At 36.2% G+C, this 21,012-nt stretch overlaps 1 protein-coding gene across 2 annotated transcripts in view; it reads right to left on the bottom strand.

Moving 5' to 3' along the window:
• ST18 (ST18 C2H2C-type zinc finger transcription factor) overlaps nt 1-21,012 on the bottom strand; it is a 168,409-nt gene that overhangs the window by 133,903 nt on the left and 13,494 nt on the right. The window lies entirely within an intron of this gene.

The raw sequence follows: 21,012 nt of genomic DNA, 5'->3' as shown, positions 1-21,012 counted from the left end.
CCAAATTTACACACCTGAGATAGCATGAACCAAGAAATGAACAATTAGTATTAAAGTTTCTACTAACTACTGAACAGTGTTGTGACAAAATCAAAGATTTTGTCTAGATATTATTTTGATTTTTTTTCCCTGAAGCATATTTGAAATAAATACATTTTATTTGAATAATCCATTGTTGCTTAATCTATTACCAGAATACAAGAAGCATTTCTGTAACATTTCTAATTGGTACTCTGCTTTCACTCTGACTATGGAAATGTTGCTGTGTATCTTAACAAAACATTGCAAATCAGTGAATCAAATATATTCCAGTTATTGAAAAAGTAAAACAAAACTGAATTAGAAATAAAATCATTTACCCCCTCTCTCCATGAGGTAACAGCAGATCAGTGATGCAGAATATTAATATTACAGTTTTTAGTCCTTCATACAATGGTACATTCAGATCCCACATCTGAAGTACAGATCAGAAAAGATTTAATTACATTAGAGAACTCTGCTATTGGCTTACTGTGTGTTTGACTCAAGTTGGCTCCTCAGTTTGGTTTATAACTCCTTGATAGGACTATTTGGCCTTGACCCTTGAAATGCTTAAGTATGTGCATTTTTTTACACACATGCATTGTCCCCTTAAACCCAAGTCAATTTAAGCATGTGAGTAAGTGTTTGGAGGATAAGAGATGAACATTTTTTAAAAACACCTCAGCAGTGTGAAGAAAAAAGCAAACATGATACTGTTATATATAAATACAATGATAGAGAGTCAGTGTACAAATAGGAGTGTCATGTTAGATTCATGAAGTCATTCTTCCACTCTACTTGGTTCTGGCTGTATCACATGGAGTTTTTGGCAGAGAGATGTGGATCAACTGGAAAGAGTCCAGAAGAAAGCAGCAGCAATGAATTAGGTTTAGAAAACACGATTTAGAAATAAAGATTCAAGAAATTGAGTTTTCTTAATCTGGACAAGTAAGAAATTTCAGAGAATGCAGGTTATTTGGTGGAGTTTTACAGGCTTTATGTGAGACAATACCCTCAGAACTTCAGTACAGGTCATTCGTGTGTAGGTTAAAGCTACAAGGATTCATGCCACATCTTCAAAACTCTTCTCTATATACTTTATATGTGTGAAGTTCCCCACAAAAATCCCACTTACATGCTCAATAGATTAGAATAAAAGTGCCCGAATAGTTTTCGATTTTGCTTTTGACTTGTCAAAATTCTATAATCTATTAATTTCTCCTTTGTGATAGAATTAATTAAATCCCTAAATAACATTCCGAACTACACTTAGATTTGTTATTACAAATAGCTGTTTTTCAGATAGACTGACGGGGAAAAAAAAAACAAACCAGTTATTTTATTTTCCTTTTCTGGATTGTTTTTCTCATTTGTAGGAAAAGCAATGTCTCTGAGGTAACTAATTTGATCATAGTGCACAACTGTGGTGAGTCACTCCCAACATATTATCTATGGATTGCTGAAGTTTAATATTCTTACTTACACAGATTAGGAGGAGATCAAAAATGAACAGAATGGGGATGTTCATCCCTAATTATCTTTATTATGACAGAGAATCATTGTTTTAAGCTGCAAGGTTATAGCTTATGAAATGGTTGTGTATAAAATATTGATATTAGAGGGATACTGTATTTTGACTGTTAGCATGGTGCATGCCGTCTGTATGAAACATAAGATCTGGCAAAACAAAAATGTTTTTCTAAGAGATTTACAAAGTGACAAGTTTTTTTTATTATTTAAGCAATCCTAAAGATGGAGTAAATACATATTTTCTTGTAATTGTATTCCAAGAGTGAATGCCTCAGTAGCAACATTAATCAGGAAAAATCTGTAATCTGTACTATTTATCATGTAATTAAAATGATAAAAACACGGTAAATAGGAGGGAACTGACTGTCTGAAAAGAGCTACAAGTAGGCAGTTATCCAACGCATGCTCCTACAATGGAAATCATAAAGTAAAGCTAATGCATTTAATAATTTTTAAAATTCTAAAAGCCAAAACTCCTCAAACAGTAAATGTATATGGAAATATCCTAAGAGTTCCAGCTACTGATTTTTCCTTTTGCAATTCTTGCAATGTGGTTGGAAGCTATCTGGGTTTTATTCGAGCCTTTGTAAATCACTGTGCTCCAACTATAGTGCTATCTTCCTTTCTCATGGTGGTGTGTTCCTCCTTTAGCTCAGTATATACAGCAGGCCATCCTATTATCCTACGGCACCTCACCATTTGTCTTTTATGCTTTGTGGTAGGTAGGTGTTCACATTTAAGCTAGATTAGTTAAGTAAGTGCTCTGAAATTCAAAGAAGAGTTACCCTTCCTCAGGCAACTACTGGAAAGTGGTCAGTCTCCAGAAGGTGACTCAGAGCACTTCAGATGCCTCGCATGACATAATATGAAGACTATCTTTGGTATCGCCTACCTGGAAAAGCAAAATTATATTTAATATCAAATGATGTTATGGGATTATTTTCAACCAGTCAAAGAATGAAAGAAAAAAAAAAGATTTTGAGAATCAAGAGACAGAGAGAACAGGAAAATACTCCAGAAAACCTGAAGCTGGTATCTGATTCAGGCCAACAATTTGAAACTAAGTATTTTACAAGCCAGGCACTAAACACACTTTCTAGACAGCTTCTCTTTAAGTGACTGAATATTTGACTATTGATACCACATTTATAATTCTACTTTGGTGGTGGTGGATGGGAGGGGGGCACAGTAGATGTTTCTGGAAAAAGCAGACAAGGTATTTCTACATTAATATATGCAAACAAATTTCTGGCTTAGGAGTTTCATTGTTACCATAGCACTCTATAGATCCAGAATGAATATATCTGCCCTCATACATTAACAAACATGCAGAGGAGCTCTCACCCATTTATACCTTTTCAAGTAGATATACTGTAGTTCCCTGTTAATGACATGCTTGAAACACAGAACTACCCAGGTTCCAGTCCCCAGTCAAAATCAACCAGAAGGGAGGCCTAAACCTGGCACTACACACCCCTGAGGAACTCCCTAATTTTGAGAATGTTAGATATTTAAGGTTGAGGGTTTGCTGTGTCTCCACTTTCATCAGAAAGTTCACTCCTGACAAAAGTATTGTCTGAATTTTGCTCCCAGCAGTAACTTTGGTTACGACAAAGCCCTGTTTTCCAATTAATGCATTCTTGAGAAGTTCCTACTGTCTTTAGGTATGGTCCTGCTCATGCCCAATGAACTTTGTGGTGAAAGACTGTGGCTCATGTGAAGACCCAGTGTAGTCAGTTGTTTTTATTGCCCCAATGTAGTCAATGACAGAATTCCTTCTGTTTTAAATACTACATAGTCAGCCTTTGAGAGCATAATTATTAAGGATGTCATATTGAGGTGTGGGTGTATTCAACACAGACACATTTCAAACAGTTTCTTCTCAAAGTTCTGAAACTCCTTGAAAAAGTTTCAATTAAAATCTTATTATTAATTTCCTTTCTTCTGCTTAAATTCAAATCATTTATTTGAGCTTGACTGTTGAAAACCTAACTGTAGGGGACCCTATATATAAAGGAAACATTCAGTGTTTCCTTAGGTTTATATCACAAATTGCAAGGCAAATTACAATATACATGCAAACAACATATGCTATAAGCAAACAGGAAACTGCCAGAATTATAGTAATTCATGAAAATAACAAGCTACTGATCTGTTGAATCTAATCAAAGAACCTAACAATTGACTAAACATTTGGTATCCCATTTTAATCTTTTTATGAACAGAGCTGTTGTTAAAACTTATTTACATGTACCCCATTTCAATACATATTGTATAGTTAAATAAGAATGAACATTTCTAGGGAGAAAATGGAAAAAAATATATGTTTGCATGTTCACTTCAACTGAATAAAGTAGAAATATGATGGGGGAAACAGGTCTTTGTGGGTGTGCTGTCATGACTGTAAATGACTTCCCACTTCAGACTGTACCACAGATTTTTTTCTGGTTTTGTTGATTTGGTTTTTTTTGTTTGTTTGTTTGTTTATTAAGAGAGAGAAAGAGTGAAATGGTGGGCACCAAAGGATTATACCCAAAATATGAACCACAAGAAAGATCCCCGATTCTCAAGCAGTATGCTAAGGAAGTGTTTGTATACACAAGAATGTACTAGTTTAAATGGAAGATCCAGTTTTGCTTTTCTGTACAAGACCAAAAAGGCAAAATCACCTTTTAATTATGAGTTTAAAAGGTTAAGGCAATGAGAAGGCACAAGTTATACACACTAGGCGTAAAAGATGGTGGTTGTTTTTGAATAAGTAGGTATGTGACTAATTGTATATCTACCCATGTGCTTCTAATTGTAAGAATCTCAAACTATTTTCAATGGATTAAACCCTTCCAACTAGCACTGGCCTAGGGATACATACTAGATGCGGATATATTACATGAAGAGGTAAAACAGGCTTTTTTTAAACTGCCAAATAAAGCTTCAGGGAAGTCTAGTTTTACTATCAGATTTTACAAAGCACTGTGCCTTAAACTAGCCCCAGATGCACAGTTCAGGTTCATGCACCTCATCTCTCCTTCCTACTTTATATGAGGTGATAATATCTTTTATTCACAAAGCTGCGAAAGATGTCCTTGAATGTACCAACCATAGACATTTATATCGTTAAGCCTTGATTATAAAATTCTCCCCCAAGATCTGATAGACAGGGACCAATCCAGCTTTATAAAAGTTTCATTAGCTCTGGAAAAAGTGTCTCCATCTTAGCAGCCAAAATAACTTATTTAGAACCTCTGTACTAGGGCACTATTTATTAATCATAATGTAAAGGGCAGATTTGATCTGTCGACTTTTGTTGAAGATAGATTAAAACCAGGAACATGTCTGAACTGAATACAGTTATTTTTGTATTGTAATAGAGGCTAGAGACCTCAGCTGTGGGTGGTGGAGTCTGGGAGAAGCCCATTTAATGACGCACTATGCATACCATTAAAAGACAATCCCTGTCTCTAAAAGCTTCTTGTGTAACAACCCAATCGGCAGCACGTTGTATTCTGATGGAGCTCTGCACCCTACCCATTTTCTATACAGAAGTCCTTCTGGGTGCCTATCTAGCCACATATCTGGAGAGGAAGGAACTATACTTACACCTAGAGCAAGAGATAATGTGGTGATGAGACAGACAGACGGGGGAGCACTGTGCACCAGGGAGATTTATGACAGTATATCATAAAGTAATTAATCACTTGAACGTAAATTTCTGGGAAAAAAAATGTTAATAGCAAATTTTCAGTGGTACAGTCCAGCTTTTCCAACCTGTTTCAATACTTATAATTTAAAATTAGCAGACTGGTTGCATTCATAAAGGTCATGAAAATATTTATAATTCAAGCCTCTTCACATTAACTGCAAGGCGACTTGGCACTGCTGTCAGGAATGCTTTCCTACCAATAAGGGACTCTTAGGTGCTACTACTAGACAGGTATGATTGTGCTAATGAAGTATCTGCAGGAGGGGGAAAACTGCCATTTCATATAGATGATACTATAATGTTTCTGCTTAAGCCAGTGAAATAATTTCCTCATTTATTACAATAGCTGTAATTATAATAGCTGTTTCATCATTAATAGCTGTATAATAGCTGTGCAGTTATTAATACTGAGGTACAAAATCAATTTAAATTGTCAGAACTTTTGTTATTATCCAGCAGTTATTAAGACGCCTTTCACCTACAACTTTAATTTGCCCCCTAAGAATACTGAAGAGTTGAGCTTGTGGATATAGAATGGAAGATAATAAAATCACTGAAGTAAATTCTAATTTTTCAGAAAATTTAAGAATAACTTCAGGAAGTCATTTTCAACCCTTTTGTATTACAAACTCACATCAGTTCAGCAAACCTGCCCATCTAGTCATTACAAATGGCAGAGTGGCCTGCTGAGACTGTCCTAACGGCCTCACCTAGAAATCTGCCTGTTCTGCTATTCTCCTTTCTCCCTTTGCAGCTTTCTCCTTTAGTGAAGTTGTTAGGGTCTTTTATTCTGGTAAGTGGAATCTAATGAGCAATATACAACCTGGTTTCCTCGATGAATCAGTAAACTACTCTACCATGTAAGACCTGACGCTTTTTGCTTCTTGCAGAGGAGGAACACAAGGTTGTGGAATTGTGCTGAACAATCCACCTACCTCCTGAAGCAGAATGGCTTCACCATCTCTTATGAAGGCACTGGATGCTCATATTTCTCATCTGTCACACAAATATGAATTCATCAGTCCTGTGCACAAAATGCTGGTATTCAGTGTTACTGGAAGAGAACATGTCCAGTCACATAAATGGGTCTGTATTTTGGTCAAGTGATAGCTTGCATTCAGTTGCATATGAAGGAACATGGCTCCAGCCATGAGAGGACGCAACAGCACCATTACATATCAGGAACTCTTCTTTGAATGAAAAGCATGTAGCTGGGTCACATGAGGAACATACCTTATACTCATGTGTAGGGGTAGGCATGAGGAACTTTGGAAAAAGGAGGCCAGGAGCAAACAGCTATAAAAATTCATCTAGACAACAATTCGCTCTCTGCCCCTATCTGAAGAGATCCAAGGAAAGAGAATGATGATGAATAAGCTGTGAATCAAATGACTTTTTTTTCTAGTAGCCTGTATCCAGTATATGAGGGACATTCTCCCATGAAACGGATCAGACACCTTTATAGAGATAATCCTTTAGAAATCAGAACTGTATCAAAGGACATAAATATCTCCTATCATTAAGCCTCATATTTAGCTTTTAACTTTCAGACTATGATTCTGATCTAAATTGACAAATAGGATTTTTTATGAATGAGAAGTCAAGATTACTGCATTTATATTCATTCCTATTCTAAGACTCTGCAGTGGGTATGTCTTGGAATGAACGCTATCTTAACCACATCTCAAGGACACTACAATCTTATGCTCATATGTATTAAAGCAGGAACAGACATGTGCCATGTGGTTGGGACTGGCCCCATGAATTATGGAACCTAAATTGAAGGGAAGGATTATCACCAAGTGGTATTATCTCACACCAGAAGAAAGAAGCAAGAAACAGTAGTGCAGGTCAGAGAGTAGTTTTGCACAGGGTAGAGAAATTTCCTATGTTGGGGGTGCTATGCTGGCAATTTAATCTGTGTTTTATTTAATTCACTGTGGTTGCCTTGTCTTTTGCTTTTTGACATCCAAGATTCACAGGCCCATAATGACATGCATTAGTTAATTAGTTAATATTTCGAAAGCACTTTGAAAATGTAAAGCACTGTGCTGCGCACTACATATGAGAAATTGATATGAGGATACATTTAACTGTGGGAGTGGGAAATATACTTTTCAGATATGGTAATAGGGGAGAGATAAATATTTTTGCATAATTAAACTAGACTGTATTCTGCTCCCTGTAAATATACAAGAGATATGTTTGTGTCATACCATGCAGCTACAGCATCACTTAGTTTATATAAGCAGAAAAACACTATTCACTTGCTTATTGGAAAGAACACTACAAATCTGTGGTTATGTGTAAAAGAAACACAGGTTTATGCAGTATGAGAGCAGAAAATTGTTAAGACACTATAGCCCAATAGAGTACACATATGCTTTGTAGGCAATATGAGATCACTTGGCTTTTTTTTTTTTTAGTGCTACAGGATAGCATTTATAATTCATTTTGGAGTGGGGAGAGGGCTAAAGGGGAGCAAGAAGAAAAGAATGGGAAGATTTTATATAGGTTTGTGTTTCTTGACTGCAATAGTCTCTAAGTTAAAAAGACTTTTTTGGAACATCTGAAAAGTATCACCTGAGCCAAGGTGCAAGGTGCAGCATTTAAGATGTAGGCACCTGTGTGCTGGCAACTTGTACAAGAACCTGCTGTGTGCAGCAATCTAAAGACATGTGCATATTGTGCAGTGCACTGATGTGCTGGAGTTAGATATGGAAATTGTAAATGAGGATGTGACCAGCAGGTACATGAAACAACATGAATGTACTATCAGCTGGTACATCAACCACACTAATATAGGGCAGCTCATATTCAGTTCAGATTCCAGTACTATAAAGTTTTGGCAGCTCCATGCAGGATAGCAGCATGTCATGTAGATGTGGTTTAAAAAAGAATTAAGAGACCCACTAAACATTTATCAGTGTTCTAGTACAAAAATCAGCTTATTAGCATGCATTTTTCCCAAACGACCACCTCTGTATTCTGGATTTACTAGGCAGTGATGAGACCAGATAAATTTTTTTTATGTTATCACTGAAGATAAAAAGTGCAGTTGTTAGGCAACTGATAAACAATTTGCAGTTGTTGCAGTAGAAGGGGTGCACACCCTGTGTCAACAACACATAGCTAGGTTACCCAATCTCATGTTCTACCTGAAGGTCCATGAAGAAAAACAAAGATAGATGCCTGCATCCACAGAAATAGGTTCAATACAGTCTTCTATGTGAGACTCTGACCGCTCTTAAAAGTCAGAATCTGATTTCTCAGAAAACTTGTAGTTTCCTTTTAAGCCCATGCTGCAAGGAGCAACAGAAATCCACTTATGAGAAAATAAAAGAGAAAGAAGAAGCAAAGTCAAAACAAATAATAATCTGTGAAGTGTCAAAAATATTAAAGTATTCTTTTTCATTACAGTAACATTATTTTGGCTTTCTTTTTGTGAAGTAGTATCTTGTAATTTGGAAAAAAAATACGGTGTAGGTGCAGGTCAATTTCTTGATTTAGGTAAATTTAGCTGGTACATATCTGTCCATCCCCCGATATGCTTCAATTTCATTAGATGGGCAGCTTTTGATGGAAAAACATTTGAATTTTTTCCTAACAGATCAACTCATCAAAACTATTTTATATTGGTAAAATATGAAAGTATGTCACAGAGAGTTGTATTTGTAATTAGTAAGTATAACAATGCTAGGTTCATTAAATGTTTTTTGATCCGTTCTTCGTTGACACGTTCTTCAGTGTCAAACTTTGACACGTTCTTCACAAGAACGTTGACACGTTCTTCAGTGTCAAAATGAATGTACAAACTATGTTGACTCCTGCTACATCTTCCTGTGTATCATTAAGTGTATCATCTCATTTCCACCTCCTTACACAGTTAAAGATTGATGTTTATTGCAAATAGTGTATTCAGTCCCCAATTTCTTTAAAAGCTGAAGATGGACCTGCTCTTTGTTAAGAAGTACATCAGGTCTTACCTATATTTTCAGTTCACTTTTTGCTAATGAGAGAGAAATGTCAGACTCTACAGCAGCCAGTGGCTAGGTTTCCATTTCTTTCAGTGGGGTCAGGATTTTTCCCTTTGAACTTTTGGAATTATTACTTTTTCCAGAAGCATCGAAGTCTTCCTGTGGGCATTGGTAGAACTTGATTATTACATCTGGTAGAGGGCAGGACATGTTCATCTAGTGGGAACGAGGGTGGGCATATTCCAGGAGCTACAGATGCTCCTTTATACACAGCCTACTCCAGAATCGTCACCCTTCTGGAAAACATTTTTAGTCATCTTGCCATACATATATATTTTCAGATTTAAAGAAACTATTTTGCAATTTTAGGAGCCTCTCTTGATAGTCTATTCTTTCCATGTTTCTTCATAATAGTGGTGGATGTAGCACTTTTTATTTCCTCTTGTGCTGTTTAAGAACAGGCTGTTGCCTACAACCCTTTCCTACAAGTGCTATTTGCTCAATGCCTCACCCACTCAACAAGCATTTTCAGTCTTCCCTCAAGCAAAGAAGAAATACATTAATGAAACTGCTAATACTGAAGAATACAGGGATGGGAATTACATTCTTGACTGAGGAGCACCAGCACAAACATTCTAAAACAGGTAATATATTTTGTCATAATTTTTTCTAGTGCAAAAAGTTGGTTCAATTCTGCAAAGGAATATTGATTGACAGGTTAACAGTGTTTAAATAACAGACATTTCTAAAAATGAATAGTGGAAATTTATTTCTCAGCATTTTTATAGCAAACAGATAAAATATAGTGGACACTTACAGCTACACTTAGTCACTCTTTTGAAAAATTTTGAAACAGATGACCGTGACCACCTAGACCACAGCATCAAATGTTACACTAGTGGAAGGAAGGGTAGGCAAGACCTGCAGTTTTCCTCTGTCTGTATCACTAGAGCTGCTTTATTCCCAGCCCAGCAAAGCTGTTTTGGAGTCACCTTCTCCAAGTGAAACAACATCTACCTTTCTTTTCTTGCTGTGAACTACTACATATAGTCAGTCTGTATATCTGTGCAAAGGAAGACACTAGCCTTCCAACTGTGATATATCATATTTTATCCTGTGCTTTTCCTGCACCACTCACTTCATTACATCTGTTACAGTTCATCCATGACTGGAGACTGTAATATATCTGTTATCCTTGGGCAGATATCCATTGTAAGTATGCTGCCAGATTCTACAAAGATATTCTGTAAACATATCTGGAACAAATAAAAGACCTTTTTCTGGAGGCAGTCACATTCTCTGTCTTAAACAAAGCTACCCAAGCTAAGTTTTATATATTACTTTCCTAGAAGGTATTAGGACACAAAGCACTGTCCTAAACATTTTTGATGTACCTTTCTGATGTGATGCTGACCCAGACTGTAAGCAGGTCACTTTACAGGAGGAGATGTTTCAGTGTGTATCTGTGCAGTAAGGTAGAAGAGGGTTAAGGTAAAAAAAAAAAATAGTCAGGCATCACAGACAAGTGATGCTAAAGAGTGTAATGTACAAGAATGATACCACCATTGTGAATTCTGAGAATCTGTGACACTCATAACATGAGTTTAAGTGACAGACTCTGTAGCAGGTGCTCTTTAGTACGGCATTATAGACAATGGTGGAGAAAAAGCTGTTAAAAAAAAAAACAGTGGCTAAGAAGTTGTGTGATAAATAGTATTTTGGGATTTATACTATCAGACAAGCAGCAATGCATAAGCAATGTACTTCTAACAAAGGCCCTTGATGATGACAATCCCTATGTAAAATCTACTCCTCTCTCTTCTATCCAGTTTCTTACTCACTCTAGAGTTCCCTATTAATCCAATAACCAGTAATTTCCCATCCTTCTTTGAAGTCCAGACAAATTAGACTGACTTGGATTTCTCTTATCCAAAAAATTAATTATCTTACCTGAGATAAATAATAGATTAATCTGGCATGATCTATCAGCCCTTTGTTTTATGTTATTTACTTCCATCTCTACTATATCTTCAATATTTTCTAAGTTTTTGCCTGATTGAGTCACACCATTAAGTCCATTTTAGCCCAAGTTACCCATTTTCTTTCTTGTCTTAAATGTAGTTACAATTTATATTACTCTGCAATTTTATGGTGCCATTCAGATTTGTTATCACATTCTGTCTGATTGTGATTTTATATTCCAATATTTTGGGAATGACATCATCTTCTTCTCTCCCTGTCTTCTGTACACACATACATTAAGCTCAGTCAGCTTTGTTTTGGCAAGCCTGGCTTTGCTTTTGTGCTCGGCATTGGTCCCATTAAAAACTGAAACAGATACCAATTTTGAATCTGTCCTAGGTAAAAGATCATTTTAAGCACATGGCAACCCTCCTCCATCTTTGTCTTCTGTTAAGGAATGAAGAACCTTCTTTCTAAAGCAAAACTCAGATTGATTTTAAGTCTTGCCTTATCCCAGTGTTTTCTATTCAACAAAGCACAGGATTCTTTGTTGGTTTGTCTTTTCCCCTTTCCTTATAGGTTTTCTGCTTAAAGTTCATGTTCTTTTAAAATTCATTATTCAGAACAGAATTTGGAAGCATTCCCATCAGCTTTTCTTCTTTGACTGGAGTGTGAATTCCAGGGAATTTTTGCACCTTTGACTGGGAAAACTTTAGCTTCTTACAGAAGTAAGTTCCTTAGCTCTTGATTCCAGTTGATTTATCTTAATTTCTTGAAGTTTTCCCTTTGTAATTGAAAATACATGCATAATAAGGCTAAGCTAAAATTGCAACAGCAGTTCCAAATTTCTGAATAGGTATTTTGAAAGTTTATGCTTTTAATGTTTAATATTTAGCATAAAATAAGATATTCTGTGTAATCATCTGGGTTTATGAGAAATTAGAAGCATTGAAAGTACATCTTTTTTCTACTGTATCTTTCTGCCAGATCTCCTCGATGGGATTATCTTGCTGTCACAGCTAATTGATAGTGAACACAGGTGTGTGTGTTTTCTCTTTGAATCAGAGTTAGGCATAGGTGTCATAGAAATCAAAATCTTTCATTTGTAGCTTGATCTAATAAAATACAATTACAATACCATCAGCATGGAGGAATCTCCCACACAGCCTAGTGAGCACCCTGGGGGGTATGTTTAAGCGTGGTGCACAGTAAATTAGGCACTAAGCACCCATTAATGCTAATGAGAGCTCCATGGTTAATTTCCTGAGCACTGCGCTGAAAAGGTACCTGTAGGTATTGGTTTTAAGCCTGGCTACCATACATTTAGACTAACAAAATGTACTGTAAAAAGTGAACAGACCATCTAATTCAACCATTAAAGCTGTCCTTACCGTGTAACTTACACAAAGCAAATTGGTCAATCTGCAAAATAAGATCAATGTGGATTAATAGGAGACACTTTTCAAATATGGAGTAAGTATAATATTTGCATACAAGAGGCAAATCAAGTACGCAAAAGGAACCACAAAATATATTTTAAGACTGTGATTAAAGGTATTCTCTTCTGCTCTGATAACTATAGTCATCAGACACAATGGGACAAATTTTTAATGAGCAGTATAAAGTTGTTATAACTGAATCTGTCAGTTCTGTAAAAGTTATATATACATCATTATTTTTATTGTTAATTCCATTTCAGTGGTGTAAGTCACTTTTAGCTGAAGTTTCTATTCTCTTTTAAACTCTGTTTTGAATGTTTATGCTTCAAGATATAATGACAAAATTTAAGTGGAAGGTGCAGCTGTTACATTCTTAACTGATGTATTTCCAACTCATGCTACAACAGCCATCTCTGATTACACCAGCATTAGCTAAGTTGTCCATAAGATGAGACAATGCTATTAAGCAACAGGATCAAATCTCAAGGAAATGTTTTGTAATCTCATTAAAGTGGAATATAATTTTTCTTCCCATGCATTGGTCAGGACATGTAGGACACCAGTCCCAGAAACCCTTACAATTTAAATAGCTTTAACTTCATTAAAAATGAAATGCATTTTAAAATATCTTGCTTAGATATAGATGAACATTGACTGTGTTTATATTTGTATGATGGTCAGTAGTACCTTCACCAGCTCACGCTCATCTCTCTGTACTTAAGCTCTGGGTCCTTAGCCCTTAGTGTTGAATTTACAAAAATAGAAACCCTCAAATGTGGTGTTCCTTTCTATAGCCAGTTCTACCACTGCTCAATACCTGTGGTGGTTTGGAACTGGCACTCCCACCCTTAAGCTCCTAGAAAATTTTGCATCAGAGAAAGAGAGAAGGAAGCTTTTTAACATTTTACTTTCATTCTGAATATATTTCTTCAGTTACATACATTACAAACAGGCTGTTTCTGTTTTCCTCCGGGTTATCATGGCCACATTTTTAATTGTTAAGATTCTCTCAGTGCAGAAAAGAAGACACACATATTCTTCTAATTGCAGAGGTAACCATTTTACCATCTGCCAGAAAAAGAGAAGTGCTACTATGGAATGTTCAGCAATTGCCCACAGTATAAGCAAATCCAGTATTTTATTATTTATTTCTTATAACATAGCACTAATCAGTAATCAGAACCGCTGTGCAGGTGGAGTATAAATGAAGAGTCTTCCAAAAAAACTTACAACATAACCTCAACATAAATAGCTCAGTGGAAGGTTGTTGGTAGAAACTTTAACATAGCTTCACTAGAGGGCTTCAGTTATTACATACATCATTCTGTGCCACACAAACTCTGATAGTTTTGCAGCCTGCACAAAGTCTAGAGTAAAAATACCCAATAGCCAGATTCACTCAGATGTACATTTGGACAATCAAGTTACCAACTGAAACCATTTTCAAAACCATGATAACTGTGTTTAAATACATTTAATTGGCTTAATATTGTACAGCTTCTCTATTAAGTACTAAGTAAATTTCTAGTAAGTTCAGTGCTATGTTGGATGTACAACTAATATAATATTGGGTCCCTAAGAGGCATTTAGATTACCCTTTAACCTGTATTTGGAGGTGGCCTATTTTTGAAAATTCAGTGTATAAATCCTGCAGTGTCAGTGTGAGCTCGGGATTTTCAGTGTCGTCTCCAAAAGGCTTTTTAAAAGGCTTATTGGCTAGCAGCTGTTCACGGAATGAACCATCATGGTTTTATGAACATAAAGAATCCTTAGACTTCACATTAATGTCACCCCTTTTAAACTCAGTCATGCTATTCAATTTCTTTAATGCACGAAGTTAGGGAAGCATACAAAACTACAGATCTCTCCCTCATGGTAGAAGAAACATATAAACAAATATTCAGTGTACAATTCTCCTTACCTGTTCCACCCCCCCTCCAAGTCACATCTCTGCTTAAGTTATTTCAATTGCAGATAAATATTTGATAAATAATTGGATACTGAAATGCCAGTCTGAGATGCCTCCATTTGTGCTACCATCTAATTGCTTACAAAATTTTCAGATAGGTTCTCTTCACCTTTTTAAATATTCCCTCTGCCATATTTTTTCCCATACCTGCTTTCTAGTAAGTCAAGCACAAATTAGCCAATTTTCCTTCCCTTAAGCATGCACAGACCAGCTCCAGAATCTTAGTTTAACTTGTCCTAAAATGATTCAAGAAACTAGGGATTCAAGGGGTTGATCAAAGCTACTATCTTTACCTTAAAATACTCCAAGAAGTGTTCATCAGATTTTTGCTTTCAGATCAAAGTGATACAGTACATGAAGCATTTCAGCTACAATAATGCAAAGGTGCCCTCTGGGAAAAAGAGGCTAGATTTTCCATGTTAATGCTCATCCATCCTCTAGATTATGTTGCAAAAGCAAAAATTCAGGATGTTAGTCACACTTCAGGTTTCTCACACCAGGTTAGATTTTTCCATGCCTGCATGGAGCGAATGTCAATTATACACCTAATCCACAAATAAAGCTGATTCTCTAGGTTTATAAATACAAGTATAGGTGATCAAATAGAATTCTATAAGAATAAACACCAAGAAAAGTCAATATTTCTTGTCTGAAACCATATCTGTTTCTTAACACTCTCCAGACCTGTAACAGTAAAGCATAACTATTTTAATAAACATACAGCAAAAAGATGCTGAAACAAAAGCTTGTGAAAAAATATATTTGGGAGCAAGGAGTAAAATGTAGATTATTTTTCCAACAACAATCTATTTCCAAGATGCTGCATCAGAGAATGCTAAATAGTTTATTTTGTTCAGAAGAATAAAAATAAAAGGCAAAATAAAGACATAGCAATTCTTCCACAGGAAACATAATCTCAGTGAAGGCTAGAGTAATTCTTAGCAGTACATGCTATACCACTTGATAGCAAAAGGAAAAAAAAAATGCTGGCACTTAAAACTGGCAGTGTAGCTATCCATTTAAAACCCTGTATCAGATTACCAATACCATGTGATGTCTTATATAAAGCTGGATAACATTCATGATCAGTTTGAATCCAGTACAAAGCTCCTCATAAATAAATAGGGCTAGAGGCATGTTTTGATGGCAGAGGGCATCATACTGCTCTGTTCTTATTGAAAGATGGCCCTGGTTTAGTAAAGATATGTTTTGTTGGCAAAAAGTCTGCTATCATCTGGTTAAGTGGAAGGATGTTCAGACATGAAGCTGAAGCAAACATTTTAGCTTAATCTTGAAGGCAAGTAATTTACTTTGTAGCATTTCAAGGCTATTTATTTTACAGTAGAGCAGCTTGTTTACCTGGAATCAGTGTGACTCACAAAATCTTGTTAAAATGGTATATTAGGAGGAGGAAAGAGAAAAATTAAAAAAAGAGGAAGAAACAGAGAAAGAGTTAGAAGGAGTTAGAAATATAAGTAGTAGAAGAAATAAGGATTTAAACAAGAGGAATGTTAGAGAATAGGAATATATGAAGTAAACATGAATTTATCTTCCATTTGAACCCTTTAATGGAGCCCTGACTTACTCTGGCCAGCAGTTTCTCTTGCAAATAGCTTCATAGGCATCAGTGGGACAATTTCTGAGAGTTACTGCATTTCTGTGTCAGTAAGAAGTGGACTATATAGTATTTCAGATGATAACTAACAGAAATGACTACAGAGTAGTCAGAAGGAAGAGAATATACATTCTATAAAAAATACCAGAGGACCGAAAAAAGGGAGTTGTTTTAACCACTGGGAACCTAGCATTAATCAGTCTTTTAATACATTTGCATTTATTTCACACACACACTCACACACATCTTATTTTTCACGCTTTTTCACCCATTATTTTTCTATAATGAAGTTGATTAATTAAAGGAAATTCTAAGTCTTAGACCTTCCCTTCCTTCCTGTTCCCCCCAAATACACCTCTTTTTTTCCACTAATGAATGGGAAATCATAGTGCAGCTACTATTTTAAATGGAAGAAACTGTTAATCTGGGAAGATACTACTTAACATATCTACCAGCAGTGAACGCTGCAGCTTTTATAGTCATGCTTCGGGCTGTTCTTTCCCACAGCAACCTGATCAGCTATCTTTTCCTATGTTACACAAACATGGCTAAGTCTTTATCTACAAGTTTAGCCTATGATTTTGTGGAGACACCTTCACTGAATTATCTAGATCCTCATAAAATCTGTCAGTAATATTACAAAGAATTTAACTTTGATATCAGCTTCAGTTAAGGAAACATTAAGTAGTCACTTATTCTCAAAGTCACATTTCTGGTAATATATATCTACAGCAATGACTGCCTTAAAATTTACCTCATCTGAAAGATATATTTCATTTCAGATTTCTATATTAATTTTACTTTTTGCAAGACACTTTCAATATGTACTCTACACTTCCCTAGTCTCTCACATTTTTTTGACTTATCTTGTTTTACGTGATAGTTTTGCTGTGTAACTGGCTTGCTGTTGTAGCACAGTGAATCAATGATAGAGTACATGACAGCTGAGGATCTGTTTTTCCATTTTCAGCAACCAGTGATAGTGACACTATCCTTAAAAAGGGCTCCTTTGATGTACAAGTTAAAGATGCCTCTGTCACTGCAAGTCAATGGCCAACAACCATCATTTCTTCATCATTTGTATGTAGGTGTGACATCCTCCATCTGTCTCTGTTGCCAGTAACCAAGCAATCACAGGATTTAGGGAAAACATGTAGGTAGATGGAAGAAAGACGTAAGACCTGTACAAAGAATGGATTACTCTCATCCTCACTGATCGTAGTATTAATTGGTGGAATGGAAATACAACTAATGGACAGAAGAAAAGGATTCAGGAAAAGGAACCTCACATGTGCTGTGAGGTTCACATGTGAGGCTGTCAACCATGTGAAAAACTGTTTTTCCTACCACTGAAGACTACCACAAGAACAGACTTTAAAATCAGTTATTGAACTGCTTACTAGGTTTGGCTAAAAAGACTAATCAAGCTCTGTCTATACTAGTTCTTATACAGAAGAACAACTGATTCCAACTAGTTCAGTCTCCCCTTCCACATTATTCAATACTGTAACCACAAATTTCCTCAAAGTGCTTTTATTGCTCAGTACCCAGAGAACACCTCAATAGCACAGGACTCTCTTCATATGCAATATCCTATGTTGTCAGTAAAATCAAGTAACACATGCTGTATTTTAATTTAGGACTTCATCCCCATTAAAAGAAGTCAAAATTAAGTTAATAATGTCTAATTCTCTTTTTCCTGTAAATTCAATGATGCTTTTACCATTTTACCTAGGGAGCAGCTTGAACTCCCCCCATTAGTGAAGGAGTAAAGTGAACATAGGAGGGTTATATATGTACAGTTTGGTTGTAGGCAGGACCCAAGGATATCTAACAAAATAAGAAACAGAACCAATGAAAACTGGAGGTCTTTAAGCAAAAAGACCGTTAATCAAAATTAATGGGTATTGCAGGAAATTCTGCAGAAAGCTTTCTACAGATACACTCATTTTACTCTCTTAACACTCATTACTCCAGTATTTGCAGTTTTCTGGCATTTGTTTTTCTTATTTTTCAAATAATTTTACTATAAAATGAACAGGTTTTTATATATTGTCATTTGGATATGTTAGTCAGCAAGAAAAAGAAAAAAATTACAGGAGAGAAAATAATTTATTTCTAAAATATAAAAAAATTGTCACAAATGACATTGTCTTACACTGTTTATTCATAAATGAAATGCAATTTTTTTTCTTTCAGTTTCAACTAGGAGCAATTATTCAGAATTTAAGTATGCTTCCTGAGTGCACAAACTGAGATTAACTTTTAGAGGAAAGCAGCAGCAGTACTATTTTATATTTGTAAAAAAACTCATATAAGCAACTAGATGTGACCCTTCAAGCTCTATTCTGCCTACTACATTTGATGAATTTATCACTGCATCTTTTTATTTAGTGTTCAACATTGAAGATATTCTTTGGTTTTGTAAGGAGTAGATATGAAGTCTGATTCAATTGCAACACAAATGAGACCAAGTTGCTCCTAACATCTAGGTATAAAGCATCAGAAATGCATTAATAACAAAAATAACTTGCAAAGACAGAACAAGGCAATGGCTTTAAATAATATGTGCAGACATATTAGGACAGAAAATTGGTGGAGAAGCAGACAGTTGCAGATCTTCCATCAGTCACTGCTCAGACCCACTCCAGGAGGTGCCAGGTGTGGTTCACAGCAACCTGCAGCGTCTTTTGCCTGTGGGGCCTTCAGAAGCCACAGGTGATCTAGCAGCAACAAATGGTGTTTCAGCAGACAAAAGGAGCAGCTGGTTTGCCTAGTGGATCTTACAATGAATGACATCAGTGGAATCCCCCATCAGGTTAGGGGTGGTGTGATTGCATCTTTCCAAAGATCAAACGTGCCTAGAGACATTAGAAAGTTAGTGGCTAAATCCATTGGGTGGACCCTGGAAAGTCATGGATAGGGGAAGCCAGTTTATCAGCTTCCAGTATGGAAATCCTCTCTAGAAGAGAACTGATGAAAATCCCAACGGCACTGTCCTATTTCTTTGCAAATGCAGATGATCATAAAGCTAGACAGAAAACTGATCCAGACCTCTGTGGACACTGGCATTGAACGTGTCTTTTGAAGAGCCTTCTGTGGGACCACAAATGTGGATTTCTCTTCCACCAGAAAACTGATGGATCGTTCCTGTAGATCAGACAAATCAGGAAAAGGCTGCAGCTATGAAGAAATTATGGTAATAGGAAAAAGTAGTAGGTGGAAGGCCTGGCTAAAGGAGTTCCACCATACCAGAGGCCTAACAGGCGAGAATGGCTTCAGTGACAGAAAATGATTGAGGATTCTAGCTAGGCTATGCATCTACACATAATAATATTTGAGTAGAGGGGTCCTGAATCTTCAGTAAGCACATGCAGAGACAGGAGGCTTATGTACAGAAAGCAACTATTCCTGAGCTAGTGTTTGCAGATGACCACAGTCTCCTGTCTCATGTTCCCAAGGACATGTAGTTACTTACTGGTCAGTTTGGATGTTCTGTGAAGCTCTTTAGACTTACAGTTTCTTTAACGGAAGTGTGAATTCAGTCAAGACCAGATAAGGGTAACTCTCCAGTGTTCACAGATACGTGCAATTCAGGGTAATGAAAAATCCCCTTGGTTGTCTGCATTTCAGATGCAATCCTGCAGATGCAAGGGTAGATGATGGTAGTATGGTATATTGGCTTGGCTAGTAATCAGGTAACATCTAGGGAAGGGATATGATAATGATCCACAAGGGAGGGCCGTCACATAACACTTGTCTCTGCTCTGCCTCACAGTTGGGAGATTTAGGCTGCATATCCTTGATAGGCATAACCTTGCCATTATGTGCTTCCATCAGCTCAGTCCCCGGGCTCTTCTGTGATTAACTGAATAATTCCATTTTCAGGACATGATACCTAGCTCCGCAGTTCTGGGGCACTGTACATTACTGGCACTGAAGTTACGATAATCACAGCTGAATGGTCAAGTAGCTTGTCTACGTGATGACACAACCCCTCAGGTCATTATTTGCAGAGGGCTCCAATCAGAAACTCAAACATTACAATAACCTTAAAGCTAATCTTATCATGTCACAAACAGACTTTTTTGGCAGAAGATTACTTCTCTGTCCTGGCAAACTTGGATAATATCTTTATTGTTGTACTGAACTGTGGCTATGAACTCTATAAAGCAAAAGAAAGAAAAGAAAAGAAAAGAAAAAGCAAGCACGCAATAATATCCTGTCTCCTCTGTGATATATCTTTGTACCACCCTCTGCTCTCACCTTAAAATTTATAAAATATCTTTTACAAAAAAGAGATACCAAAGCTTTTATGGTAGTTTGGAGAAGATAGTTCATCATCACACTGACTGGCAGCAGGGAAAAGCAACTTAGAAAACTGCTTTTTCATGGAGTAGGTGAGCAATAATCTATCAGGAACAAATTGTGATACTGCCACAGCAAATGCAGAAAAAAAAAATTCAAAGCCATCATACAGCTAATTCAAATCGAAGGGTATTAAACAGGATTTGCCCACAACTAGCTTGCACATTTTCTACACTGCATTCTTAAAAATATTCCTTCAAGATGTGCAACTATGAGGCTAAATTGATGAAACTCTTCCAGATATCACAAAAGGAAAGGAAAAAAAAATTGCATGGGGTTTGAAAGATGATTGCCAAACATACTGCCATGAGATTTTCAAATTTCAATCATATGTTTTAATATTAAATTCAGGGTTGAAAATATACACATTCCTTCACAAAAATGCCTGTCTGGTGTTTCACCATTGCAATTTGGGTACCTGATCTTCAAAA

The sequence above is a fragment of the Ciconia boyciana genome, chromosome 2 (assembly GCF_034638445.1).
Source record: "Ciconia boyciana chromosome 2, ASM3463844v1, whole genome shotgun sequence".
In the NCBI taxonomy this organism is placed as follows: domain Eukaryota; kingdom Metazoa; phylum Chordata; class Aves; order Ciconiiformes; family Ciconiidae; genus Ciconia; species Ciconia boyciana.
Note: the sequence above shows the minus strand (reverse complement) of the source record. Positions and strands in the feature narration are given on the sequence as shown.